Raw genomic sequence first — 17,023 nt, 5'->3', positions numbered from 1 at the left:
TCTGGCACACGCCGACACGTCCAAACTTGCGGCTCGCCGAGGCTTCTCCGCTTCTCCCGCAGGACCCGCTGCCTGACGGCTCAGCATCTTGACTTGTGAAGGGAGAATTAGGGCGCTCGCAGGATAGATTCTGCATCTTGCAGATTCGGAATCCGGGCTTGTGGTAATGGCACAACAGCGCGCCGTTGTGCAGTGCGGGAGCCCCCACATTTTTGTGTCAATTGCCCCTATGCGAAAGGCGACCGTCTCTTTCGCGTCAAAAAGTTCTTTCAGCGACATAAGAAATGGAGCTCCTCAGGTGCATCTCGGCGTTCACGTACGCGCATAGTATGGTTTCATGCGCACTAAATGAACACCTTCAGCGCGAGGATGACGACGGAGTGAACCGCGGTCAGACCTGCAGGGGACGACTTCGTAGGTCACGTCACTGAGGTGGCGCGTAACCTTGTAGGGACCAAAATACCGGCGGATCAGCTTTTCCGAGAGTCCACGGCGACGGACGGGCGTCCACACCCACATGCAGGCGCCGGTATTGTAATGGACGTCGCGTCGATCCTGGTTGAATCGAAGGGTGTCGGTATGCTGTTGGCTCCGGATACGATGCCGAGCAAGCTGGCGTGCCTCTTCGGCTCTTTGTACGAACTCTTCCACGTGTTTGCTGGTCGGGCTATTATCAAACAGAGGTAGCATGGCGTCAGTTGTTGACGTGACATGGCACCCGTATACGAGTTCGAACGGCGTAAACTGTGTAGTCTCCTGTACAGCAGTGTTATACGCGAAAGTCACATAGGGTAAGATCTCGTCCCACGTCTTGTGCTCTACGTCGACATACAGGGAGAGCATATCAGCCAGCGTTCTATTCAGACGTTCCGTTAATCCATTGGTTTGAGGGTGATACGCAGTGCTTTTGCGGTGGGAGCTATGCATCAGCTGGAGAACATCCTGCATAAGTTCTGCTGTAAATGCTGTACCGCGGTCGGTGATGAGAACAGACGGTGCACCATGTCGTAGGACGATGTGGCGTACAAAGAACTTGGCCACTCCATACGAATTTGCTTGCGGAATGGCTTCGGTTTCGGCATACCGGGTTAAGTAGTCGGTAGCGACGACTATCCATCTGTTGCACGAAGAGGTCACTGGGAATGGCCCGAGTAGATTCATACCTATTTGTTGGAACCGTACTTGAGGACGGTTCCAACAAATAGGAATAGGACTCCTTGGAGGTTCTTGATCAGCGGCAACAGCTCAGCGTCAGCGCGCTGGTGCTCAGCCATCTTTATGGCGTCGATAACGCCGACAAATGGCAAGTCATGGACAGGGTCCGATGACGTCGTAGGGAGTGGTGCGCGTGACAAACAGTCAGCGTCACTGTGCTTCCTTCCAGATCGGTAGACAACTGCAATATCGTACTCTTGTAAGCACAGGCTCCAACGGGCTAGTCTGCCTGAAGGATCCTTGAGGTTGGCAAGCCAGCACAGGGCGTGGTGATCGCTGACAGCCATAAAGGGTCTACCCCACAAGTAGGGCCGGTATTTACCCATTGTCCACACAACTGCTAAGCATTCTTTTTCAGTGGTTTAGTTTTTCTCAGCCTTGGTCAGACTGCGGCTTGCATAAGCAATGGTGCGTTCCACACCAGCTTGCCACTGCATAAGAACTGCGCCGAGACCCGCATTGCTGGCGTCAGTATGAATTTCAGTGTCAGCGTCTTCGTCGAAATGAGCAAGTATTGGGGCCGCTTGCAAGCGCTTGCGCAATTCATTGAACGACTGCTGCTGCTCGTCCGCCCAAGTGAAAGGCGCATCGTCGTGTGTAAACCGTGTCAGGGGCTCAGCAATTCTCGAGAATCCCTCGACGAAGCGCCTATAATATGCGCGCAAAGCAAGGAAGCGTTGGAGAGCCTTCTTGTCTGTGGGTGGCGAAAACTCGGCGACGGCAATTAACTTTTCAGTCTGGTCGGACGCCTTGAGGACCAACGACATGGCCAAGAAATTTGAGCTGTTGAAACCCGAAGTAGCATTTTTCAGGCTTGATGATGAAGCCGGTAGTATGGATCGCAGCGAGGACACTCTCGAGTCGTGTGAGATGTTTGTCAAACTTGCTCGAGAACACGACGACATCATCCAGGTATACGAGGCAGGTTTGCAATTTGAGTTCAGCAAGCACGGTATCCATCATCCGCTGAAAGGTGGCAGGTGTGGAACAAAGACCGAAGGGGAAAACTTTGAACTCATAAAGCCCGTCAGGCGTCACAAACGCTCTTTTTTCACGATCCTGTCCATCAACTTCGATTTGGCAATACCCTGATGTAAGATCCAATGAATAAGAAAACTTGGCATGTTGTAGACGATCCAATGCGTCGTCGATGCGTTGCAATGGATAAACATCGCTCTTGGTGACACGGTTCAACTTTCTGTAAGCTACACAAAAGCGTAGTGTGTTGTCTTTCTTTCTGACTAACACTACAGGGAGGCCCACGGGCTGGTGGACGGCTGGATCACGTTGTGCTGGAGCGTCTCTTTCACCTGATGCTTGATCGCTTCCCTTTCCATCGGAGACAGTCTGTAAGAATGCTGGCGAACAGGACATGCGGCATCGTCCGTAATGATGCGGTGCTTTGTGATGGACGTGCGCCGCACTTTGGATGACGTTGAAAAACATCCGCAAATTCATTCACGAGACTCCGTAGATGGTCTTTCTGATGGTCTGGCAGAGCGGCGTTAACGTGAATCCGTTCTTTTAGGCTGGGTAACTCAGATTGCTGATACAATGTTTCCAACGTGGCAATTTCAGTAACATCAGTGATTTCGCGAAGAAATACGATTGTCGTTCCTCGCGGTACATGCCGATATTCGTTGCTAAAGTTTGTTAGCAAAACGACTGAACATTTGTTTCGCACCTGAAGAAGCCCTATGGCTGTACAAATGTGGCGGCGCTCGAGAAGCAGAGGCATGTTTGCCTCAGCAATTCCGTCGGCGTCGTCCTCCATGTCGCATCGGACAAGGGTAAGCACGCTGGTCTTGGGTGGCAACGTGACGTGATTGTCAGCTACGCGAAGCGCGACGTCATGGTCGTTGTCATTACTGTTCGCTTTGGCTTGCGTAGCAGCGAAGCTGACTCTAGACTCTTGCAGGTCGATGATGGCACCGTTCGCCTGAAGGAAATCCATGCCGTTTATAAGGTCCTTTGAACATTCAGGAAGAATGACGAAGTCGCCCATGTACGTGAAGCCCCGAATGTTGACTCGCGCCGTGCACCGGCCCATTGGAGTTATGAGATGCCCTCCTGCAGTACGAATCTGAGTTCCGGTCCATTGCCTAGAAACTTTGTTCAGTATAGGCGCGAAATTCTGGCTCATAACAGACGTGTCCGCACCCGTGTCGATTAACGCCGTGACTACGCGGTCATGTATGGTAACTGGTACGTCGCAGGATACTGACACGGAACTACATTGCTTTCTCTGCGTCTCAATTACGTCATATCGTGGTCGTCGTAGTGGAGGATATTCAGCGTTCGCAACGCCAGCGACCTCACCTCCGCAGGTCGCTAGACTCAGTTATCCCGGGAGGCAGGGCTGGGTGAGCGACGCCTCGTTGCTCTCGGCGTGAATAGGGGGCTGGAAGACCGGTTTGGGGCGGGTGACGGTGACCGGCATTCACGGAATCGTGGGGCAAACGAGGTCCTGGTGTCTTCGGGGTATGCTGCAATCTCCAGGGGGCGTTCACCATTGGGCGGGCACGGTGCATTCAGTGAAAATCCACGGAGCCCAGCCCGGCGGTAAGGATACGCCCTGTAGAGGTGATCGGCTTCGCCGCAATGAAAACACAATGGTCTCCGGTCTGCGGTGCGCCATACATCGCTGCTTGCGGGGTGGTCGTGTTTCAGCCATGAATGGCGTGCGGCGAGTCCTGAAGTCGCTAGTTGCTTGTTCAACGGCGCGCACACCATGAAAGTCCGGGACGTCGCGCGCATCGTGAAAAGTCGGAGACAACGAACTTCGCGCAGCTTCCGCATACGACAAGTGAGGCTGTGGCTGCCGTACCTCGTGCTGTGGTGTCTCGCTTCGCTCTGGGACTTGTACTGCCTGCCTGATTTCCTCCCGGACGACCTCAGCTAGAGCGAGTCGTGGTACCGATACCGGAGCCACCTGAAGCTTTTGGAGCTCTTCTCGAACAACAAGCCTAATGAGCTGCCGCAAGGCGCCGGTATTGTCAAAGGGTATAGCGAGAGGGTCACGCGATAGGGTCGACACGTCGCGGTTGTACTGCCTTCTTCGTTGCTGCAGTGCCTTTTCCATTGATATGGCTACCGCGAGAAACTCTGCAGCGGTCTTTGGCGGGTTGCGTATTAGGCCAACGAATAACTCTTGCTTCACACCGCGCATCAAGTTCCTGACCTTGTTTTCTTCCGGCATGGATGGATCCACGCGTTGGAAAAGTCGGCACATATCTTCGACAAACATTGCGACACTTTCGTTCGGCCGCTGTACTCTCGCCTGAATTGCAGATTCAGCTCGCTCCTTGCGATCGAGGCTGGCGTATGTGCTGATTAGTTGCCGTCGAAATTCGTCCCATGTCGATAAGCCCACCACATGGTTCTGAAACCATGTCCGCGCATAGTCCTCGAGGGCAAAAAAGGTGTTGCGCAGCTTGCGCTCTAGTGTCCAGCCGTTGAATTCTGCGACACGCTCAAAGCGATCGAGCCAGTCCTCAACATCCTCGAAAGTGTCCCCATGGAAGGATGTGGGGATTCGCGGCTGGTTAAGGACGACCTCGGTCGGTGCCGTTGAGGAAGAAGACGGAACCGATGTACTCATCCTTCGGACTGTATCCGGTAGAGGATCGTGCTCAGGCGGCAGTCCTTGAAGTCGACAGCTTGTCCATACGTGAACAGGAGTCAGCTCAACCGGACTTCGTACTGGGCTAGTAGGCGGCGTTCGATCTGGGAGTGGTAGCATGTACTCCGCACCTCCACCAGAAAAATGTAACGTAGATTGAAGGCGGAGTCTTACAAAATAGATGTTTCTCTTTAATGGCGGGCCATAAGAAGAGCGTGCACGTTACGCACTTCATCGTCTTTCGTGGCGCCGACCTTTGCGCGCGCACCGTCCTGCGGTGCGGGAGCCCCACATCTTTGTGTCAATATGTATGCCTTCCCACCCATTCTCTACCTCTACCGGCCACGGGACCGGACTGAGTGAGTGAATGAGTAAACTTTTATTGGGTCCAGCAAAACTCGATAAAACGCATGCCCCTTCCCACATTTCACTCACATATACTTTTTTTCTTACTTTGACATTACTAATACGACCGTATTAAAAAAGAAAGATGCGGTTGGCTTGCCTGCTGTGAGTGAAGAAGGAAGATTTATCCGCCCTGCTTTCTCTGCTGAAGCTCACAAACTAGTGCATCGGCAACAGAGGCAAGGCACATGGATCTCAAGCCCACTCACGATGACGGAGCCATGGCAGCCAGCGAGAAGCCGGCGCACGTGCAGCCACATGGTTGTCCGCAGGCCTTCAACTTGAACCTGGACACCTTCTTGGACGACGACGAGCCGGAGGTACTGCAAGCCAAACGCGCGTCAGCGTGCGGCAAAGGCTTGGAGGGGGTGGCGGGACCACCGCAAACTCCCAGCTGTGCCTCCCAGAACGCGGTCGCGATGAACTCGACGCGCTTCGCTAAGGCGCTCGAGATCTCCGACACCTGGTATCGGCGCTCGGCCGAGGAGGCGAGTCGGCAGCGCTTCAAGCTTACGTACGGCGTCTGCTGCCTCCTGGCATTGCTGTGCCTCCTCGTCCTCCTGGGAGCGGCCGTCTTCTCGGGGAAGGCTCACGAACCGCCGAGTGTTCGCTGGAGAGCAGTGACCCCCTCCAACTACAGCGACAGCCTCAACGAAACCGATAACCGATCCGTGTACTTTCTCGGCGCGAGAGTGCACGTCGTAGATGACAGCGTCTCTCCTTTATTAACTGGCGACGATGCGACGAGCCCTCTCCAGCCAGAGATGTTCGCAGAAACTGGCAATTCACAGGAACAGGGCCCTGCACGAAGGTAAAGAAGCCTGCGTCTATATAGATACGTCAAAAACTTTGAAGCCGCGCCTACAGGACACGCGTTCAATCAAACATTGAAGAGAGTGTGGCAAGTGGCCAGGCCCGGAGGAGCTCGCCATTATTACGTTTTCTGGTCAGTGTGTGGATCCTCGATCGTACCACTCACAACCTACGTCACTGAAGAATATAAGCGAAAAAATAAATTATTAGGATAATTGTACACTTTCCTTGCTCTTTAACCATGCGCATAACGTGTACCTCGTGCGCCGAGTCTAAGAAATTCATAGTTTTATTTAGCATGCATTGATGCACTTCACTTGCACTGATTTATCGTAGCTTATTCAGAGATCATTTATCAGATGTATGCGTTAAGAGAGAAAGCCGGCAATATCTTAACTAATACGGATAAGATAGTTGAAGTGGCTGAGGAGTTCTATAGAGATTTATACAGTACCAGTGGCACCCACGAAGATAATGGAAGAAGGAATAGTCTAGAGGAATTTGACATCCCACAAGTAACGCCAGAAGTAAAAAAAAAAAGCCTTAGCAGCTATGCAAAAGGGGAAGGCAGCTGGGGAGGATAAGGTTACAGCAGAGTTGTTTAAGGATGGTGGGCACATTGTCCTAGAAAAACTGGCCACCCTGTATACGCGATGCCTCGTGACCTGGGGCGTACCGGAATCTTGGAAGAACGCCAACATAATCTTAATCCATAATAAAGGGGACGCCAAGGACTTGAAAAATTATAGACCAATCAACTTACTGTCCATTTTCTACAAAGCATTTACTGAGGTAATCGCAAATAGAATCAGGAACACCTTAGACTCCTGCCAACCACAGGACCAGGCGGGATTTCGTAAAACCTACTCAACAATAGACCATATTCACGCTATATCAATCAGGTTATAGAGAAATGTGCGGAGATTTCAATGATTACGAGGAGCGTTTGATTCAGTCGAAACCTCAGCAGTCATGCAGGCGTTACGGAATCGGGGTGTAGACGTGGCGTATGTAAAAAAAAATTGGAGGCTTATCAAAGTTAAGCCCAGTGGATCCGAAGCATCCACTGGGCTTAACCTTAGCGTATCCTTAGCGTTTGGAGGCATCTTGACCGCATACACGCCCGGCGCAAAGACGCTGGTGCGGTTGCGGGCACAGAGACTGACGCGACGGCGGGCGCGCGCCGCTTCATCCCTGGCGTGACGTCACATATCACGTGATGCAGCGATGGTGGCGCCGCCGCCGCGTCGCGCGCGACGGCGCGAACCGAAGCGTGGAGGCCTCCGCCGGGCGACTTCCGCCGGCGCGATATGAGGCCCCATCTGCAGCCGGTGTGACGTCATCACGTGACGTCACATCATGTTATCTCACTTCAGGGTCAATGGTGGCCACCGCCGGAAGGCGACCGACGGCGCGATATGAGGCCCCATCTGCAGCCGGTGTGACGTCATCACGTGACGTCACATCATGTTATCTCACTTCAGGGTCAATGGTGGCCACCGCCGGGAGGCGACCGACGGCGCGATATGAGGCCCCATCTGCAGCCGGTGTGACGTCATCACCTGACGTCATGTCACGTGACCCCACTTCAGGGTCAATGGTGGCCACCGCCGGGCGTCGCGCGAAGGCCCGAAACCTACGTTAATATGCTTCGCATAATACAGAAAGAAATCTATAGCGGCTCCACAGCCGCCGTAGTCCTCCATAAAGAAACATAATCTCAATAAAGAAGGGCGTCAGGCAGGGAGATACGATCGCTCCAATGATATTCACAGCGTGTTTACAGGAATATTCAGAGACCTGGATTTGGAAGAATTAGGGATAAGAGTAAATGGAGAATACCTTAGTAACTTGCGATTCGCTGATGATATTGCCTTGCTTAGTAACTCAGGGGAGTAATTGCAATACATGCTGACTGACCTGGACAGGCAAAGCAGAAGGGCGGGTCTAAAAATTAATCTGCCGAAAACTTAACTACTGTTTAACAGTCTCGGAAGGGAACATCAATTTACAATAGGTAGCGAGGCACTGGAAGTGGTAAGGGAATACATCTACTTAGGGCAGGTAGTGACCGCGGATCCGGATCATGAGACTGAAAGAATCAGAAGAATAAGAATGGGCTGGGGGGCGTTTGGCAGGCTTTCTCAGATCATGAACAGCAGGTTTCCATTATACCTCAAGAGAAAAGTGAACAACAGCTGTGTCTTACCAGTACTCACCTACGGGGCAGAAACCGGGAGGCTTACGAAAAGGTTTCTACTTAAATTGAGGACGACGCAACGAGCAATGGAAAGAATAATGGGTGTAACGTTAAGGGGATAAGAAGAGAGCAGATTGGGTGAGGGAACAAACGCGAGTTAATGACATCTTAGTTGAAATCAAGAAAAAGAGATAGACATGGGCAGGGCATGTAATGAGGAGGGAATGTAACCGGTGGCCATTAAGGGTTACGGACTGGATTCCAAGAGAGTGAAAGAGTAGCAGGGGCTGGGAGAAAGTTAGGTGGACAGATGAGATTAAGAAGTTTGCAGGGACAACATGACCACAATTAGCACAAGACCGTGTTAGTTGGAGAAATATGGGAGAGGCCTGTGCCCTGCAGTGGGCGTAGCCACGGTTATGATGATGATGATGATGATGATGATGATTTAGGGAAACTCATGAGAAACAGACTGGAAGGGCAACAAATCTGGTGTTCCTGCAGCTGTGTGATTTGCATTTTTCACCACGATTGTAAAGAAGTTAGTGAGAAAATCGATTCTTTTACTGTAATAGGCGGGCATTAATGCCGCACTCGCACCATTGGCGTCATGTCTGGGCTTCGCGGTGAAGGGGAAGTGCGAAAGAAAATAAACATTGGTCAGAAACCGTCGATGGTAATCGTCAATGAAAGAGAAAAACCAAACGCTGCTAGAAAGGCAGTGGCTTTATTTAAGGAATGAGGTGCTTGAAGGCGTGTGCTGGTTGCAGTAAGCATATTTAGGAAGCGTTTGTTGTTCCATTAGGCTACCTTGTAGAGAACAAGGCCATTAACGCTTGTATAGCGGTAGTATATATTCCGGCTCAAAATCAAGGCCCAACGAAGTGAGGGCTACGAGGCGTGCTGAGACACTATGGAATGCGCTCCGCTTGCACAGCTTAGTACGCGATGGAATTTATAGTTCCGTGAATCGGCGTCACTTATATTTCAGAGACATAGGTTGAGTAATGTCAAGCGCCACTGACGTCCTAAATTACTGCTGAAGAAGGAAGTTTGTTCACCGACTGACTTGCTGCGACGCGGAGTACTGGGTCAGGGTTGCCCTGCGGTTGTCGCGACCCATTCGCCCCGACGCCGATCGTTTAAAAATATCGCGCGCTTTCACCGGCAAGGTGCAGTATTTATAGCGATAACAAAGTATCGGACAACAACACGAAGCAAGGTTCGTAGTTTTGCCGGCCCTTTAGATTGCAGTACACATTGGCTTACTGATTGTCTTTAAGTACTATCACGCGCGCACGGGTAAGCAAAAACAAATCTCACTCGATGAGAGGCCAACACTCGCTGTCAGAACGCTGGTGTAATGAGGGGTGGCAGCAACGGCGAGAGAATTCCTTTTCGTGCTGCCTTTCGCTTTAAATAGCGTACGAAAACACAGCGCACGCGAGACCATTAGCCATTTCGGGCAGCCTAGTCTTTCCATCCACCGCAGATTGATTCGAAGACAGGGCGGGGACGGTCACGCCATGCGCTATCGCGACTGGCCTATAGAAGATGTGTGTTAACCTGTCCCCCTCCCTCCCTCTACAGCATACGGTGCGGCGCGCTAACAGAACACGGTGCGCCACCGCGATCTTATCATACTTTGCATTTGATAAGGAGGAAATTCGCCTAGACTGCCCATATAATTGTTATCGCCGTGGCATTCAGTTTGGAGCAGGCGGGACGGCGCTCACACATTCTGTTGTCTGCTACACCACGGCCGCGCTGGAACGCGATCACATTTACGGCCTGTTCCATGAGAGCGCTTCCCAGCATTGATATTCTGCATGGCTTTCGAGATTACGTGCGCTAGCAGGTTTGTCATCCGGCTGCCCCAATATGGCGATGTGAGCCGAAGGCTTTTAAAAACAGATTAAGGAGGCGTATGGGCATGGCGGCCCCAGGTGAACCTTTTGGCGGCGAGGAGGAGGAAGAGCGTCGAGTTGTCTTTGTTGATGATACAATCATGCGAAAAGTAGAAATCGTCATAGTGGAGAGGGTAGGTGCAGGCGAGCGAGCCCAGTTTGCAACGCTTCTTAAGGAAGTGATAGCGAAAGCCAAGCAACACATGTGGGGCACACTGGAGGAGAGGGATGTAGTGGTGATAATGGGCGGATTGTGTGACGTACTGCAAGAGCGGGGGACAGGGATCGCGAAGCGGTTGCAAAATGGTTACCGACCTGCGGATTGTTTCAACGGCCAAAGGCTCATTGAAGGCCTCAAGGCGATCTACCTCAAGACGGAGAAAGAGCGATTTCCGATACCGGAGGAGTACGGGGGACCGGAAAATCCGGCATTGGATGAACCGTCCACCATCACGTAGTTATTAACAGCCATAGACGAAAGTAATAAGACGAGCGCACCCGGCACGGATGCCATTGATTCAGTGGATACCTAAGCAGTCATGGAGGCATTACAGAATCAGGGTGTAGACGAGCCATATGTAAAAATACTGAAATATATCTATAGCGGCTCCACAGCCACCGTAGTCCTCCATAAAGCAAGCAACAAAATCCCAATAAAGAAAGGCGTCCGGCAGGGAGATACGACCTCTCTAATGCTATTCACAGCGTGTTTACAGGAGGTATTCAGAGACCTGGATTGGGAAGAATTCGGGATAAGAGTAAATGGAGAATACCTTAGTAACTTGCGATTCGCTGATGATATTGCTTTGCTTAGTAACTCAGGGGAGTAATTGCAATACATGCTCACTGACCTGGACAGGCAAAGCAGAAGGGCGGGTCTAAAAATTTACCTGCAGAAAACTAAAGTAATGTTTAACAGTCCCGGAAGAGAAGAGCAGTTTACGACAGGTAGCGAGGCACTGGAAGTGGTAAGGGAATACATCTACTTAGGGCAGGTAGTGACCGCGGATCCGGATCATGAGACTGAAATAATCAGAAGAATAAGAATGGGCTGGGGTGCGTTTGGCAGGCATTCATAGATCATGAATAGCAGGTTGCCATTATCATTCAAGAGAAAAGTGTATAACAGCTGTGTCTTACCTGTACTTCCGTACGGGGCAGAAACCTGGAGGCTTACGAAAATGGCTCTACTTAAATTAAGGACGACGCAACGAGCTATGGAAAGAAGAATGATGGGTGTAACGTTAAGGAATAAGAAAATAGCAGATTGGGTGAGGGAACAAACCCGAGTTAATGACATCTTAGTTGAAATCAAGAGAAAGAAATGGGCATGGGCAGCACATGCAATGAGGGAAGATAACCGATGGTCATTAAGGGTTACGGACTGGATTCCAAGGGAAGGGGAACCGTAGCAGGGGGCGGCAGAAAGTTAGGTGGGTGGATGAGATCAAGAAGTTTGCAGGGACAACATGGCCACAATTAGTGCATGACCGGGGTAGTTGGAGAAGTATGGGAGAAGCCCTTGCCGTGCAGTGGGTGTAACCGGGCTGCTGCTGCTGCTGCTGCTGCTGCTGCTGCTGCTGCTGCTGCTGCTGCTGCTGCTGCTGCTGCTGCTGCTGCTGCTGCTGCTGCTGCTGCTGCTGCTGCTGCTGATGATGATGATGATGACAAGATGTAACTCAAGGAGTGTTAACCAGTGCCACACTTCTCATGCAGAACCGAAAACGAAGCTCGCCTTACCGGTTTTGTTCCTGCATTGCTTCGAAAGCTTTGTCGCTGTTTTACTTCTGATAATTATAAATTGCGATCTTTGTTCAGCAGGTGGAGAACAGTAGCCCAATTTGAACAGTCGGTTGCTGCGAAATATTTGGTTAATTTTCATATTCGAATATACTGAATAGTTCATTTTTGATTACGAATAAAATATTACACACCAACTGTTCAAATCTGAAACTTCGATATTCGCCTATCATATAGTAAATACATTACTAAAGCTAAAACCCTCTATACTTTGGTCACCGTAAAGTCACCGTTATCCTTCAGCTGCACGAACATTAGACCAACATGACACGTGTAAGTAAATTATTTAGTTCACGCTAGCTTATAGTAGAGGGTTTCAAAACACCTACATCCTTAAAATGCAGTTATAGCGAAGATTTGAGTGACGTTTTTTGTCTCCCTTCAGCGACACGCTTCCTACAATTTTGGCAACATTAGACTGTCATGGCTCATCATATGTACGATTGAAAACCAGATATGTCGATGACAAAGATAACTGGCCTTCTTTCAGCCTTTTCAATGCAATGGCAATCGGGTAATCCGCAAGTGAGGCGAAGTTTACAGTATACGCGGTGCACCTAGGCCCGCTCTGAGTATGCGTGCTCCGCCCAGTCGTGAACGTGAAGTTCGGTATAACCTCCAATGAATATTTTCCAACAAGTCAGCATGTCATTAACACGTTGTATAAAATAGCGCGTCATCGTTTATGGGTCTGTAGACGCTAAAGCGGCCAATCTTGCTAATCTCCCTCCCACCCGGCTCCTTCCGGGAGGGAGGGAGGTTAGGTATAAATGCCGCTAACCTAACCTCCGCTCACCTTGGCTGGAGCCCTCCGCGTCGGGCTTTGTGGTAAAGCATACGAAAAACGAACATCTACTGCAGAGAAGTCAAAGGGGAAACTAATGTAGAGTAGTGGAGCTGCTGTTGTTGGAGTCGCGCCACAGAGTAGCGGTGGCAGAGCGATCCCAGGTGGCACGTACTGCGAAGTCCACTTTCCAATATATATATATATATATATATATATATATATATATATATATATATATATATATATATATATATATATATATATATATATATATATATATATATATATAGAGAGAGAGAGAGAGAGAGAGAGAGAGAGAGAGAGAGAGAGGGGATGAGATTCCCTCCCCCCACCACACACCCACACTAGATAAAATTGGAGGACGCTTAAGCTTCGCCTTTGAGAGTGGAACGCGATAGCGTTATTGCACCCCGTTCGCACCGCCTGCTCAAACGATCTACGCGAGCCAAACGCCGCGATCGGCACGGTCAGCCGGGCCGCGACGCGCCACGTGTCGGGGCAGCGCCGTGCATTGCGAGGAGGAGGTCTCCTATGTTTGCCGCAAGATGGCTCTGCGTGTGCGCAGAGCGCAGAAGAAATGTAGAGGAAACGTACTTCGCTACTCGTGAAACTGCGACTGCGACGCTTGTCTACAGTCACCGCCAGACGACAGCCTATTCTTCGGTTAGCTTATTGTTTGGCGGGGCAGCCTTCTTTCTAATCGGTAGTATTGTGCAGTTTCATCGAATTTGGGTCAGCGGGTGGCAGGTGTCCGCCCCCGGCGCCTGTGTGCCATCTCCCGGTGCTCGCTGTGCAGCACTCGCTCGAACTACGGCGGAGGCTCGCTGATGGCCGGGCACGGACTCATGCTCGCGGGTCGAGACTGTACCCTGACGTGGTGCAGTTTGCCTCGATGCGGCGTGAGTATTCCGTGCGCCATATGTGACGCACATCCGCCTCTGTGTGCACGGCATGCCACTTGGGAGTCCGTGACTATGATTGGTGTTTGGGTAGCTGTGGATGACAGCGAGGGCAATGGCGGCCTCTTCAAGGAAGCCACTGGAAGACACTCGGCATTAAGCCGGAAACGACGCAGGCACAAAAGGCGGGTGGCGAGGCGCGGCCTGGCCCTTCGCGTAAGCGCGTCCCGATATCACGCGTTCCCCCGACGTCTGCTCGGCCCTATAGTTAAGGCCTCATCTGTGAAGATGAAACCTTAACTCGTGTTGTCTTTTAAACTTGATTTGAACTTTTAAATGCAATTGCGTTTTAAAAAAACCAAGGACTGAACTTGCAAAGTTTCAATGAATCTGCCACAGCCACAATGGTCACAATGGGAAAACATACTTTGACATTCGTGACGGCACGCTGGTGTAATGCACGTTAGGATTTCCAGGCAAAAGAAAAAAAGAAACTGTCAGATAAATTTTTAGTGCTAATAATAAACCTATTAGCCCGAAATTAAGATATATAGGGTTTTTAAAGAATACATAATCGTTTTAACTGACTGGGTGATTCTCTTTAGTGTACTTTTCAGTCTGTGGCTCCATTTCCATTGCCAATATACCCTTCTTATCCACCGAGTGATAACTGCGGGGCGTCATCGTTCAAGCCCATAAAGAGCAGCGAAAGGAATCGTATCACAAGGGTATTGTTAGGAGTTCTATTGGATTACATATCTTCGTGAAAAGTAACCAGCTTCGTTGTCCATGGCTTGAAAAGTGGCGTCTTTCTGCCCGGTTGGCAATACCATTCCCTTTACGTCAGAAATAAATGTATGCTTGCTGCCTCCATTTTGCGTATGTTCACCGCAAGTATGCTGCAAGCTCTTTACGGTAACGAAATAATGCAAGCAAGTTAGCGTTGGGCAAGTGCTAAAAACAGCGTGTTTTTTTTAGCTGCACCAAATTTTTAAAAGACATGCATATGGCAGATAGCACAATTCTAACCATTGATTTGGATTGCTCGATGAGGCGGCCATTACTTCTACTAGAACTCAAAATGTTCTATTGAATAATTACCGTAATTACGCTAAATAATTTTACAATTAATTCCTGTAAGCCACATATTTACATCTACTAATTGTAGTCACTGAGTTCGCACGGTGTATATATATATGTATAACACCGTCATAATGCGAACAGCTGTATGTGTTTTGTGCCAGCCATTGTAGAGAAAACAAAAAGTAAGATTCCGTGGATTTCCAGGGAGACACTGAAATTACGGAGGTGCCTAAAGAGCAAAAAAAGAAAGTTGCTTCAACGGATCATATTGTGATAATCCAATTTAAAATGTATCCTCCGAAATTAAAAATCAGGTGTCCATAGAGAAAACACGCTACTACGGGTTATCAGTACCTAGTTTTATTACAGCATCACCGGAAAAATTTTGGAAAACTATTTCGCCTACATCCTAGGACTGCGATACCATCGAAATTAACGGGGAACAGGCATTTGATTTTGAATTAATGTACAATTCATTTAACGACCGCGTCAAATCTGTTTTTACTAAAGATGATGGTGCCCTACCTTTTTTCGATGTCTCCTTGCCACGTATGTCAGACCTCATAATCTCAGAACAAGATATCTTCAACATGCTGTTAAAACTGAACATAAGAAAATCAGCAGGGCCAGACAACATATCGATTTCTTTTCCGTAAAAGGTATGCCGAGTGGGTGTCTAAGTATTTGCACGTTTTATTTCATAAATAATTACGCGACGGTGAACTACCGAGTGACTGGGTGTCAGCCAGAATCAAACCGCTGCATAAAAGCGTAAGGGGAAACAAGATTAAGAACTATCACCCGATTTCGTTAACATCCACAACTTGCAATTACTCGAACCCATTATACATAATCAAATGCTAAATTTTCTAGATAACCATACTTTTTTCTCCAAATATCAACATGCTTTAGAAAAGGATTTTGGACGTGTACTCAGCTGGTAGAAACAATCCACGATTTCGCAACATCAATTACCAATGGTACACAAATTGAAGCTATACTTATGGATTTTTCAAAGGAATTTGCAAAAGTTTCTCACAAAAAACTACTCTATATATTGCATAATGTTTTCAAAAATAATCAGTTAACTGAGTGGACCGCTGCGTACCTAACTCACAAAAAACACTTTGTTTCCTTCCGAGACGGCATATCTGCATCAGTAACAGCGTATTCTGGAGTACATCAGGGTTTGGTGTTAGGGCCACTTTTGTTCCTCCTATATATCAATGATATTGTACGAGATATTCCAGTTCATATGAAACTTTTCGCCGACGATTGCATTGTGTGCTCCGAAATTATTATAAAATCAGATCAATTATTGCTCAACAGTGAAATTGAGTGAGTTGCCTCTTGATGTCGTGAATGGCAGATGGTGAGCAACGTTCAAGAAAAAGTTTTCATGAGAATAACACATGAAAAACCTTTCCACTTTGATTACAGTATTAATAACAGTTTCTTCTCAGAAGTTAGCAACTGTAAACATTTAGGGCTGTGAATGTCGAACGATCTCAATTGGAATACTCGCATTATGTCACTCCAAATGGGAACCGTAAAGTCTTTTTTTCTCAGGCGAGCACTAAACTTTCCTCCCCTTCTGTTCACCTCTTGGCATACAAATCCGTTGTGCTGCCCATGTTAGATTAAGCTGCAGTGATATGGGACCCTTTTGCAATAACTGCCATCGCCAAACTAAAACAGGGGCGAAGAAGAGCCGTGCATTTTATTTATAACACATTTACGAGAACTTCACTTACAGAGCTTTTAAAAAGGGCTAATCTTTCTACTCTGGCACAAAGCAATCGTTGTTCGTGATTGGAATACTTATATCAAGTAGTTAAGTGGCATTACAAGATTGACATAACGCAGACCATATCTTTCTCATCCGGATGCGCTACTTGGCAAAGACACAATTTCATTAAAACTCCATTTTCCTCACGCAGCAACTCTTTGAAGTATTCATTCTTCCCGCGCACAAGAGTGGAATGGAACCAGCTAAAGAATAGCGCCGTCTCTGCGCCAACATTAGATCCTTTCTTATCACGTTTACAGTGACATTGTTTAGTTTGCATCACGTTTCCATGACAGTGCTTTAGTTCTTTGGTGTAACCTCGAGTGTGCCCAACCTGTATGCTTTGTATTTATTTACACAATAGTTTTTTTAATATTATTAACCTCTGCATTTTCCTGTACATGCCGTTGTATTAATTAAGTTTGTACCACCTTGCTAAAGTCACCGCATGGTAATTACAGTATTTATAAAATAAAAAAAAT

Source organism: Dermacentor albipictus, chromosome 1, assembly GCF_038994185.2.
Source record: "Dermacentor albipictus isolate Rhodes 1998 colony chromosome 1, USDA_Dalb.pri_finalv2, whole genome shotgun sequence".
In the NCBI taxonomy this organism is placed as follows: domain Eukaryota; kingdom Metazoa; phylum Arthropoda; class Arachnida; order Ixodida; family Ixodidae; genus Dermacentor; species Dermacentor albipictus.
This window is presented reverse-complemented; position numbering follows the sequence as displayed.